General features: G+C 38.2%; 2 non-coding genes across 2 annotated transcripts; both read left to right on the top strand.

Annotated features, from left to right (window-relative positions):
* Window positions 1-210: 210 nt before the first annotated feature.
* Window positions 211-282, top strand: TRNAE-UUC (transfer RNA glutamic acid (anticodon UUC)). Its single transcript has one exon. It is a non-coding gene; the product is annotated as a tRNA-Glu (tRNA).
* Window positions 283-6,431: 6,149 nt separating this feature from the next.
* Window positions 6,432-6,503, top strand: TRNAE-UUC (transfer RNA glutamic acid (anticodon UUC)). The gene has a single exon. It is a non-coding gene; the product is annotated as a tRNA-Glu (tRNA).
* The last annotated feature ends 5,477 nt before the right edge of the window (window positions 6,504-11,980 follow it).

Raw genomic sequence — 11,980 nt, forward strand, 5'->3', positions numbered from 1 at the left:
AAAAAAAGAGTACCGGTATAAAAGATTGCCTGTATAAACTTAAGAACTATTATTATTTTATGATTTTGAGAAAATTTAATCTTCCCGATTATTGATCAAAATAATACGTGAGGGAAGCCTTCATCCTTTCCTGATGAGTAGGTATCATACAGGCGTTGATTTAATGGAAACCACAAAATTATCATTTATCCATTCTACCCACATTCAGTCTCCCATGTGGTCTAGTGGTTAGGATATCTGGCCTTCACCCAGAAGGCCCGGGTTTGATTCCCGGCATGGGAACATTTTTTATCCTCAATTGGTATCGGCTTTCTTGTTCCAGCTGAGGAGATTTTTCTTTCGATTTTTTATTTGCCGTATTATCTTCAAGTAACGAAATGTTTCAACGAAATTCGTACCGAAAAGGAAAGTTCAATGATTTCTACGAAGAACATTTTTATGTTTCAGTAACTCGCCGAAAAAATCGCCATGGTTCTTTACTTATGAGAATTGAATTTGGTATTTTTTATACATATTTTTATTTAAACATTTAGTCATACATCCCAGCTAACGAAGGCAGTAATGTAAATCATAACGACAGTCCCATTTAAGGGCAAACGAGTGACTCAGTTTACTGACTGAGACTGAAGTGTGAACTCTTCCGCTATACCACTAACGGAACCTAAATACTATTCGAAGGTGATGCGCGATGGGAGACAGATCAAGGACGGAGGAATGCATAGACAGGCAAAGAACAGGAATTAACATGGAGAGCTGACAAAAGCTATTCCTCGGATTGAAAGTTCATGATTGATGGATTCTTAAACTATTCGAGCACAGGCCATTCATTTACTTTAAAGCGCCATTTATAAAATTGTAAAATTTCGAGCGCCAATATTTAAGCACAAAGCAATTGAAATATCTCCAAATAATATGTTTTCCACACTTCCGAAAGGAGGATACACCTGAACAGCTCGAGCTCAGTTTTCTAGGACCGCTAACATTATTTGGTCCTTCATTTACTTCCAAAAAATCAAATCCGAAACGCTTATTTTTTCATAAGACGACAAAATAAAACTCATATTTAAAAAAAATTTATCAATGCTGTAAATGTTCAAATCCGGCACCTATAAGGTCAAGGATTGATAACTTAAATTCGAGATTGAATTCGATATGGTTAAATTACAAATAATAAACCTCTCGAATTGATTAAAAGGAGGTATCTTTATTACTGATGCTGAAAAATGCATTATTATCCCTATCGCACTACGGTGGGAGAGGTCATCTCAGTAAAATGAAGAGATATAAAGTGTGGAACAGATATATTTAGGACGTCATTTTTCTCACAAAGAGTAAGTGATCAGAATAACTGTAGCCGACCTTGGTAGGGGGGGAAAAGCGTTTTTCTTTTTTCAATCCAAGTAACCTAATATGTTGCCATTACGTATATCATCTAACGTAGTAGTTGCACTCCTTATTAAGGACAGTTCGTCTTAAATGCGTCAAGAAGTGTTGACTCACTTCACTTATATACCATTCTGCTTTTACCTGTAGTTATTGTGAGCTACATTATTTGAATTATTTTACTTTTACATATTGTAATTAACAATTAAGGAAATCTAAATTTTTTACGTTGCATGCCAGGTGTGTTTACTGAGTGTACCGGTTGTTTACTGAGTAACATGGACCAAGTCAGATATAGAAGTGGAAATTCATGTATAAATGACAATGTGATTTAGGTACATTTCATAATTGGATCATCTAGTGTGACAACATTTGTAAATTGAACGCTAGAATTTGACATTTAGTGATTTTAACGCGACTCTCACATTTCTTCGTCTACAGCTACAGGGCAATGTTTGTAATTACAGAGCGAGCTCCGAGGTATATTAAATATTATATTTCATCATCCGATAAGTTGCGTTTCTGTACTCAAAAATTTAACGTCAACTAAAAGTCTGTTAAAAACTGAACTCTGTCAAGAACTTTAAAACGCATCAAAACTTGCAATTTATTCAAAGCATTTTCTTTCTTTAAAATTCATTCCTTGTCTAATTGGGCTGATTTTTTGCTCTGACTATTGCATAGAATCGATTAATGGTTGAGGCCGAGACTTTGTGGAAATCCACTGCGAACAGGAGTTTCACTAAATAACTTTGCAGTTTCCACATAAAATAACTGATTTATTTTATGTGGAAACTGCAAAGTTATTTAGTGAAACTCCTGATTGCATAGAATCATTGGTAGTCGATGCGCAAGGTGTAAGGTTCCCTAGATCAAGTGCAGCGAAGAGCAGCTAAGTTTTTCCCAAGTTATCATGAACAACGTAGCAGTTTCGCGACACTATCGGAGAAATTTTGACGGAGTCCCTAGTTGTCCGTAGGTTGAAATATATGTTACGTTTACTGATAAAATTAGGCTAGTCAATTATTTGAGGATGACAAAGGAGTATTGTAGACCACGCGCATGATAAACTATGATAGGAAACTAACTACTCTGATCTATCATAGGAAAACTATGATAGATCAGATCACGTTTTCAAAGAGGCAAATAGATAGTAGAACTGATAGATATAAAATGTCGTTTTTTTCTCGTACGATTAGAGAACGAAATAGATATGATCGCAGGTGAGAGGAAAATAATTAGTAATGATAGTGTACATATTTTGTCCATATTATTCATGCATCCGCAATTGACTCATTTTTATAACATTCCTTCTTTTTCAACGCCCGATCCGAGAGATGTAAGATTGGATATAAAACGAACGATAAATTATCAGAATAACAGCAAGCCACCCGCGTTACGAAGGAACATATCATATTTTTACGATCTAATTTGCTTAGAATGTTGTCATGGTTTTATCTAAACATCATTAGCTTGCTCTTGCTTCTAGCAGCTCGTGTCAGCTGCGTAGAGAAGTATTTTGTGATTAGATACTGTAGTGAGTCTAGCTTTGATTACATTAACCTCCATTATTTGGAACTTTTTGCAATTTTATTGGTCGCTATCGTTTAAGCAAAAATTAATTTTTAACGTTGCATGCCTGGAGTGGAATCATCCCCTGCCATACACCTTGGCTCGGTGTGCGGGCTGCCCTGCAGATGTACATGACAGCTAACCGCCTGCTTCAAAATTCAATGTTGTAAGTCACCGTTACTCGGAGATAAGTGTGAGGTTGACGGAAGGAGAGTAACAAACCTCTCGCGCCTATGTTCTACACCTACACCTGTGAATCTGCATTATAATAATCTGTTCCTGAAAAGGAGTTCACTATCTCAAAATATCTGAGTAAAATGGTGTGTTCCGTAACATAGCGTTTTTATCGATCAGCTTGCCAAAAAATAGTGCCTGAAATTGACTTTTTCCTATTTTTGTGCAAGAGTTTACCGTGACATTTGGATTTCCAGCGATAGAAAATCTCATAATGCGATCCATTTTATGCGTGGGTAAAATACAGGGTCGCACCCAAAAGTGGTAGGACTGATTTTCTCTGGCGCGAACGGAGCGGTGGAGGGGGGTCTGCCTGGCTGGGTAAGGTGGAGGGGGCTCTTAGCAACAGACCGACACAAACCTCAGTCGCCTGCGGGCTGTCGTTGAGTGAGGACATCGTTTTTAGTGAAGCAAGTTTTTTGTCCGCGTCGAAAAACAAAATGAATCTGAATTTAGAGCAACGTTATTCCGTGAAGTTTTGTGCGAAACTCGGGAAGACGGCAACTGAGACCCTCGATATGATCAAGCAGGCTTATAAGGACACTGTCTTAAGCCGTTCCACAGTATTTGAGTGGCATAAGTTGTTTAAAGAGGGTAGGGAGTTCGTTGAAGACGACCATCGCTCCGGACGGCCGTCGACGGCAAGAACCGACACGAATGTGGACAGAGTGAGGACACTGCTGAACACAGACCGACGCTTAACCAGTGAAGAAATTGCAGACCAGTTGGGTCTGTCTGCATCCAACGTCCAACGCATTATTTCACATGGTTTGGCCATGCGCAAGGTGTACGCCAAGATGGTGCCGAAAATTCTGCCATGCTCGTCGTCAGAAAGCTCCTGGCCAAATACGGCGTTGCCACGTTGCCGCACCCGCCCTATTCTCCCGATCTAGCACCACCGGACTTCTTCTTCTTCCCCCAACACAAGAAGACAGCTCAAGGGACGACGTTTTGACTCGATAAAGGCCGTTCAAGCGGCTTCGACGAGGGTCATCAACGGCATCCTCAGAGAAAATTTCCAGCGGGCGTACGGGGAATGGGAGCAACGTTATACTAAGTGTGTACGCATACTTTGAAGATCATTAAGTCGATATAAGTATATCGTCAATAAAATTCTTTTAAAAAAATCAGTCCTACCACTTTTGGGTGCGACCCTGTATTCCGGAGTTCACATAAGTTAGTTGTTTTGGAGACATAAAGCTACATTACATTGCTCTAGCGTGGTGGGTAAGCAAAAGGTTTTAATCTGTTCCTCGTGATCTTAGCTATACTCGCAGGAGTAAGGAAGTTTGGTGGACATGACCTAAAATCTGTTATATCATTCAGGAAAAATTGTTAAACGAAGAAATTTCTGAATTTAATTTTACTTGGGTGCGGTTCAAATTAAAAAAAAACTTAATAAATGAAGAATACAATGTATCTTTCCATTGTTCTTTATTCACCTACAGCTAGTTTTAACGCTCAAGCGTCATCTACGTGAATAAAGGACAGTGGAAAGATACATTGTATTCTTCATTTAATTAATATGAATTTCCACAAAGTTGAGCAGGGAACAATTGAATATTTAAAAAATTAAACCACGAGTCATCAGGAAAGCCAACAACGTCGACCTAAAGGTCCGCTCTGAAGCAAATTAGTCATTAGACGTACGGTGGGCAAACTCAGTGAAAAAATATTCGTAGAAAAGGTAAAAGTGGATAAATTCGAATCCCTTCAGCCTCTTCTTCACAAGACTAAGACTTTAAAAGTGCACACTACTTCTTAGCTTACTCCTGTATCCAAGAAAATTATCGGGACGCCACACCGTGCCTATTACGGAAAATTAGACCAACCAGATAGATAATTAAGTGAAATGAATTTCATAACATAGGTCCTAATTCTGAGTCTTACATCGCAAATTAGGTGATCATAATAAAGTGAAATGCTTAACGAATCCTTCCACGGGTAGCGAGAGATCTCTCATGGTATTTGGATACTTAGATTAGAATGTGCAGTACCGAACTCTCCAGTATCCTTCAACACGCCATGATTTGAAGGTAGGGTTCATATCATACCAACGTCAACATCTCTGACAAAGTCTTCTAAGGAATATTTTTGCCACCGAACATATTTGAATTTTTATTTTGTCACTTCCTTAATGCTGTAGGTTTTATCAAAACAGTATGTTGGCATGAAGGAGTTCTGTTTTCATCCACATTTTGAATGATCGCCATCAATCCCATCAGCTTCGCACTGATGATTCTATCAACTCTCGTTCACGTTGCTCGAAATGAGATAGCACGATTGACGAAGATGCACACAGATATTTTTCCATATTATTACTACAAAAATAAACATCTTAACGAGGTCACATATCAGTAGAAATTCGTGATTGAGGTAGGCTTGTGGGTTTTTTTATCCCGTAGTAACATCAGTATTTCCAATTCTTATCTCCGACTATTCCGGTTCCGACCTCCTTCATTCACGGCGATTCCTCCCGCCCCATTCTACCACTCCCGCAAACAAGGGAAACGTAGACCGGAAGTATTTTGCTCCGCTTTGCTTCCCCTCCCCCCTGCCACCCACTCCCTCCCCCATCCCTCCTTTGTCTCTTTCACAAGCGGATGCAACACACATGCACCTCGTTCCCTTCCACTGGGAAGGACATATTTTTAGCTCTTCACATTATTCTGTTTCACCCATCCTCAATGACCAATAGAAATTTCGCACTTACAGTTCAGCCCTCGAAACTGTTTGGATTCCAATTGGAAACATCTAAATAATTTGTCATTATCCTAGATCATGTTGCACAGGGTAATTTATATTGTAAATAGAACATCCATCAAGGTATTAGTCGGTAACAAAGCTCTAAGGGCGAAAGTTTGAACAATTATTTTCATTCAATAAAATTTGGTTATAAAAATGAACGGTTTCGGCGAATATCGTTATCAATAGTTAATGGCATTGGTGTAAATCTTCGGTCGTGAAGATATAGATAGAGGATTAGAAGAAACAATTGGGAGGGAATACGGAAGGATAGAGGAATTACGACGAATGGGAGAGAAAATGAGGACGGATGTTTTAAATATTGTAGGGGAAGACGCTGTGTGATATCCGAATAAGCCTGAATCGGAGGATGGTGGAGAGGATTGCCGTGATAGGAAGGTGAAATGTAACACACTCTCACAATAATAATGGATTATATCCCCTTCGTCCTTTGTCAAATATATGAGAACTGTGTTTGCATTAGTTTCGTACAGTTCTCCCATGTGGTCTAGTGGCTAGGATATCTGGCTTTCACCCAGAATGCCCGGGTTCGATTCCCGGCATGGGAACTTTTTTTTTGTGAATTGATGTCCATTTTCTTATGCCGACTGAGGAGAGCGTTCTTTGTGTCGCGATTTTTCCTTTCTCACATTAGCTGTTGGGCTAATTAATTTTCTCCGTGGCATTCTTGTTTCAATATCACTCAAAATTTCCTTTGTCCAAAGATCAACATCATAATGCAGATCTGAGCGTGCGAATCGTCGGCCTCATCTTCTGTGGCACCTGGAGAAAAAATACAAAAGCCCTTGACATTTTTCAGCGTAAGTAAATGTACACAATGGAAAAATGATTTCGGAAAAACAGTTTTATGTCTCAGTACTTACGCTTCGATAGATGCTGATGTACGAGATGTATTGGTACATAATAACGACAGCCTCATGTTAGGGTAATTGTGTGACTCATCTTCATCATCGCGAGCAATATGTGGAATCTTCCGCTATGTTATTAACGGAACCGGAATACTATTCTCCGGTGAAACCTTATGGAAGACTCATACACATTGAACGATGAAGGAACGCATAAAGAGACATGGAATGGAAATTGTCTTGGGAAAATGACGAAAACTATTCCTCGGATTGAAATACAATGATTGATAGCTTCTTCAACTATTTAAAACCTGCCCATTAACCTCAAAACTACGTAGATAAAATTGTGAGGAGGGCATGACAAGTTGATGCCGCACAGTTTTGAATCTATGGTCGTCAATAAATATAAATTTCGAATTGAAGTGTTTCTACTATCTGTGCAATAGAAATGAAAATAGCTCTGAACCAGATTTTGTCCCTTCCGTTCCATTTCATAGCCCTGCTAAATACGTATAAGATCACCAATTTACTTCCAAAAAAACCTAATCCGAACCGTTTATATTTTCATAAGACGGCATTATAAAACATATCATTGAAAAAATGACGGAAAAAATCATTTAATTGCTTAAATATGGTATATTTAAGATTTAATTTCAAGATTGAAAGGCCGTTTATGTGGAACAAATTGACCGCAACTTTTACATTAAAATCAAAGAATATCCAAATCAGCAAAGAGTCTTCCCTTAAAAAACTACATCTCCAAATTTAAAATTTGGAGAGAAGAGATTAAAGTTGCATGTCCCGAACAATTTTAAGTTAAAATACGGGCCGCAGCCAATCGGCGGTCAACGAATAGTTTCTTCCCGTGGTCCCGATCTACGCAGCTCACCAAAATCATTCAGAAGTAATCCATCCCCATTCATCTGTATCCCACTCCCACTTATACAATATCTAAAATTACATTATACCCTGAAAGCTACCGGGAAAGTGTGTGGCAGGGGATGTTTTCGCACCTGGCATTCACAGCGCACTGACAGATGAAATCATGTCTCGTGCAGAAGACATAACTACTGAAAATAATTCTGACATGCAAATGAATATGTAACATCCCTTCAACCTTCAACCTAAACCAACAACTATTTATCCCTCCTTCTTCCTCATTTCTTAGAATCAAATGAAAATATATATTTCTCTTTTTAATGACATCAGTTTCTCGAAGCTATATGTCCGTTTACAAGCCGTTGTAATTTGTATGCATGGAGTCTACTGATGATTATTAATGTTACTGCACTTTTAACTCAAATTCCTACACTATGCAGTTATGAATTTGAAATGGATATATATTACGTTCAAGACTGCTCTTAGAGAAATATAAATCCACTTGTAGCTTTGAGAGAATCGCCTCACATGAAGTTGTTTGTCGAGACCGGACGAACTACTTTGTTAAGAGTGTTTTCAAGTTTTCCATGGGTAATATAGGGAAAATTATTGGACTTCGAAATTCGACTTCGGGATTTACGCAGAAATCCATGTTTTCATGGCTCTGAACAAGTTTTGACAATTTTTTAAATAATGTGTATGAGTGAGATTGTATGTTTGTATCTGTATCTCTTAGGCAGATTTTTTGGCCACGTTAACTCAAAAACTAGAAGAGAAAATGGAAAGTTTTTAGTTAATGTTTTATCGAGGATATATTTTCTTTTTATATATTTTTCCACTCAAGGTACTCGTAAGAGAGAAGCAAAAATTAATTGGAGTTCTGGTGACGACTGACTATCGGCCTTTTTTAAACGGGTATGTTGGGTGCCGCCAAAGTGAATACGTGTACTTCGTATAAATGTTTTTTTTTCTGTTCGTTAAATTCTGTCCGCACAACAAATTTGTTTGAACTATTTTAACAAACTTGATATTACAGCCTCGCTTTTGACTGTTTCAGATACCTGAATACTTCTTCCCCAGCTTAGCGTTTAATTATGATAGTTTGTTGTAACCGGCAATCAATAGGAGTGAACGAATTTTCCGTTACAAATTATTTTGGGTGAAAGTGAATTCAATAATTTCATTCATTATGACAGTCCATTCATTCCAATTCAATCGAACTATTAACAATTTTTCTTGTATTCATTTGTTTTTAAAATCTACATGGAATTCAAATATTATTTTATTATCATTCTTTACTATGGTGTCAGAAAACAATTTAAGGAAATACCCAAGGAGATTAGAAAATTCAAGATGGAGTGGTAACAAATTAACGGTTAATAAAACAGTTAACATGGAGCAGTTTATATATTGATATGGAGCGTGGTTTTGTATGGCATAAAAAAGTGGTAATTGAAGGAGAATTATAGGAATGGATTGGAGACTTTTGAGATGTGGGTTTGGAGAAGGATGGAAAAGGTGAAGTGGACTGAAAGGAAAACAAACGAGGAGGTGCTAGGTATCGTGGGGGAGGACGGAGGTCTGATGAGAGAAATCAAAAAGAGGGAAAGACCGTCGCTGACCGTTTTGATTGGCAGTGGGATTTTGAAGACTGTGATAGAGGGTAGAATGATAGGCAAGCGAGGAAGGGGTAGAATTAGGATAGGGGTGTGATAGGGAAGGGGTGACGGGATGAAGGGAGGAAGGAAGTATACAGAATTGAAGAGGGGCTTATTGTAAGGTTGAATGCCGGATTGTGTTTTTTTAGGAGAGACAAGGCAATTAGTGCTGTACCATTTGGTGGTCTGTGTCCATTAAAAACTCACCTTAATGGGTAGATTACCGATAATGATAATAATGTATATTAAACCCTCAAACGAAGGATATTTCCAAATTGAGGGGGTACTAAGTATGCCGACAGTTAAGGTACGAGATGTGTGAGATGATGATATGTTTATTTACAATTATGACAGAGAAAAAAACTTGTTATCTGTATTCCATCCCAGAGTTCATTTATTTCATTTTCATAGTGCTCCATTCAAATCTCCGAAGTAATCCATCTTTTTAACGAAGCAAATTTGATAAATTCAGAAGGTTCAGGTGATACTGAGTCTATATGAGTGTGTGTATACATACTGAGTGTGAGTATGAATATGCAACTACTTTATCCAAGTGACCAGAGCAAATCGTTTTAGGGTCTATTGCCCTGACCTCAATCATCGTGATGAATATTGTACGTATGTTTTTTGCGCCAAAAATATACTGAAGTCTTAACCTCTTAACGACGCGTCAAAATGCACGATATCAAGATATCGCAACCACACTTAAAGCCGTGGGCGTGAGCATGCGGAAGGTGAAGGGCGAATGTTTGACGAGGAAATGCGAGGAATCGGGGAGCGGATGTGGTTTTCAAATTGGGACCGTGCCTGACTGAAAAAAATCCTCACGCGCGGAAGCGTGGGAATCGTTGAAACACGGCCATCGGGGTGGGAGGGGCGTACCGCGCGGCAAATGTTTGTGCTGACGTAACCTGTGAAGCGATTGTCCTTCTCTTTGACTCGTGAAGAAAATCATCCATTTGTGACGGAAGAAAACTCTTTATTAGGTAACGGCGTGTGTCGCGACTAACTGGGGGCGTGTGCACAGCAACGGAGAAGAGCATTTTATGATAAGGGATTCATAACATTGCTGAACTCAGAGGATAAATAGGCGCGAAATCATCTGTACGCAGGTAGATTACACGTAGTAACTAATGAGATAGAGAACATAAAAATTGAATCTAATGATGAGACGAAAAAATTAGTACACTTCTCCTTTTTCTTCAAGCCTGCTGCCACATGAAATAATTAAATCACAAATAGCCATCATTCCTGATTAAAAAAAGTTATATAAATAAATGTGTGAAATAAGTTTCAAAGATGTGATGTTATTGAATATTTCCACACCGCATTTTTAAATATAATTTGATTTGTTATGTACAACTAGAAAGACTTCTCAGGAGACTCGCAGTCACGTCTGAGTTTACTCTATATGCATATATGTCACTGATGTGGTTACCTTAAGTTACGTGAATTATAGGTCCCTGAAACAACTTTCTGTCTAACATACGCCTTTGAGGATTTCTGTACTATGGTGAAAGAAAAGGTTGATAGATTTATCATAATTTTGAAGTAATGGAGAGCTAGAAATGCCCTTATAATTGGTAAGAGTGTAAAACCTCTTTGATTGTGAATGAACCATATTTCATTCATCCTCGTAATAATCAGTTTCTAGGATCCTTTTATTCGTCGAAAAATATTTTAGCCACATTTTTTGTGACCATTTGAAGCCCAAATTCTTTAAGCGATAGAAGGTTATTAACACAATGAAAGCCACGGTAGCAAAGGTAGCTAACTTCTTAAGTGCTGGCCAAGTCTTAAATGACTTGTTTTTCTGATTCTCAATAGTAATCCGTGAATGTGAAACTTCATGCCGTGAGTTTACCTGTAACAATTATCATCTTCGTAGATAAACAGTCAAGCCACACTGTCCGGTTCACTGAGGATACTCTCATAGTTTCATGAATTGTTCCCTTCCATGCATTTGAAGTAATTCATACTAGCCTTCATCTGCTTTTTCCCAAATAGATGAGAGCCATTACAACGCCATCTTATAACTGCCAAATATTGAAACAGCAAAACAAATGGAGACTTCAACGCCTGTTTACATTTGGCACAAATAGTGGAAATATATTTATCATTTAACATGAAACTATGTGATCACAATTTAATTTTCCAGTTAACGGAAAGAAGATTTCACTTATCTACCAACATCACTAAATTTAAGTTGGATGTGTGAGGCCATCATTCATTACGATTCCTGGTGAATGGATATTATGAAAAATATGAATTTGAAAAAGGCAGTAAGAACGCCCTTACTGAATCGGTCTAGAGATTGAGGAATTATGGGAGGAGTATTTGTATCATTTATTGATGGAGGATTTTACCATAAGACTTCAATAAGTCCTTTTAAATCCCATCCCAAAAAAGTGCAAAACAGCAGTATGTGAGAACAATAGGATCATAAGTGCAGGATCTATCCCAAAAATAAGTAGGACATTTTCCTGCCGATACCGACGGCTGAAGTAAAGCAATTTGTGGTGGCAAAGGTGGTGGAAGGTCTTGGAAAAGCAGCCCGACCTGCTTCAGCTCTTTGCCGGCCATTATTGTGTGCAGATCACAGCTAGACTGGACCCCTATTCGAGGATCTCATTTTAAATATGC

The sequence above is a fragment of the Hetaerina americana genome, unplaced genomic scaffold (assembly GCF_022747635.1).
Source record: "Hetaerina americana unplaced genomic scaffold, ioHetAmer1.1.p SCAF_9, whole genome shotgun sequence".
NCBI classification, from domain to species: domain Eukaryota; kingdom Metazoa; phylum Arthropoda; class Insecta; order Odonata; family Calopterygidae; genus Hetaerina; species Hetaerina americana.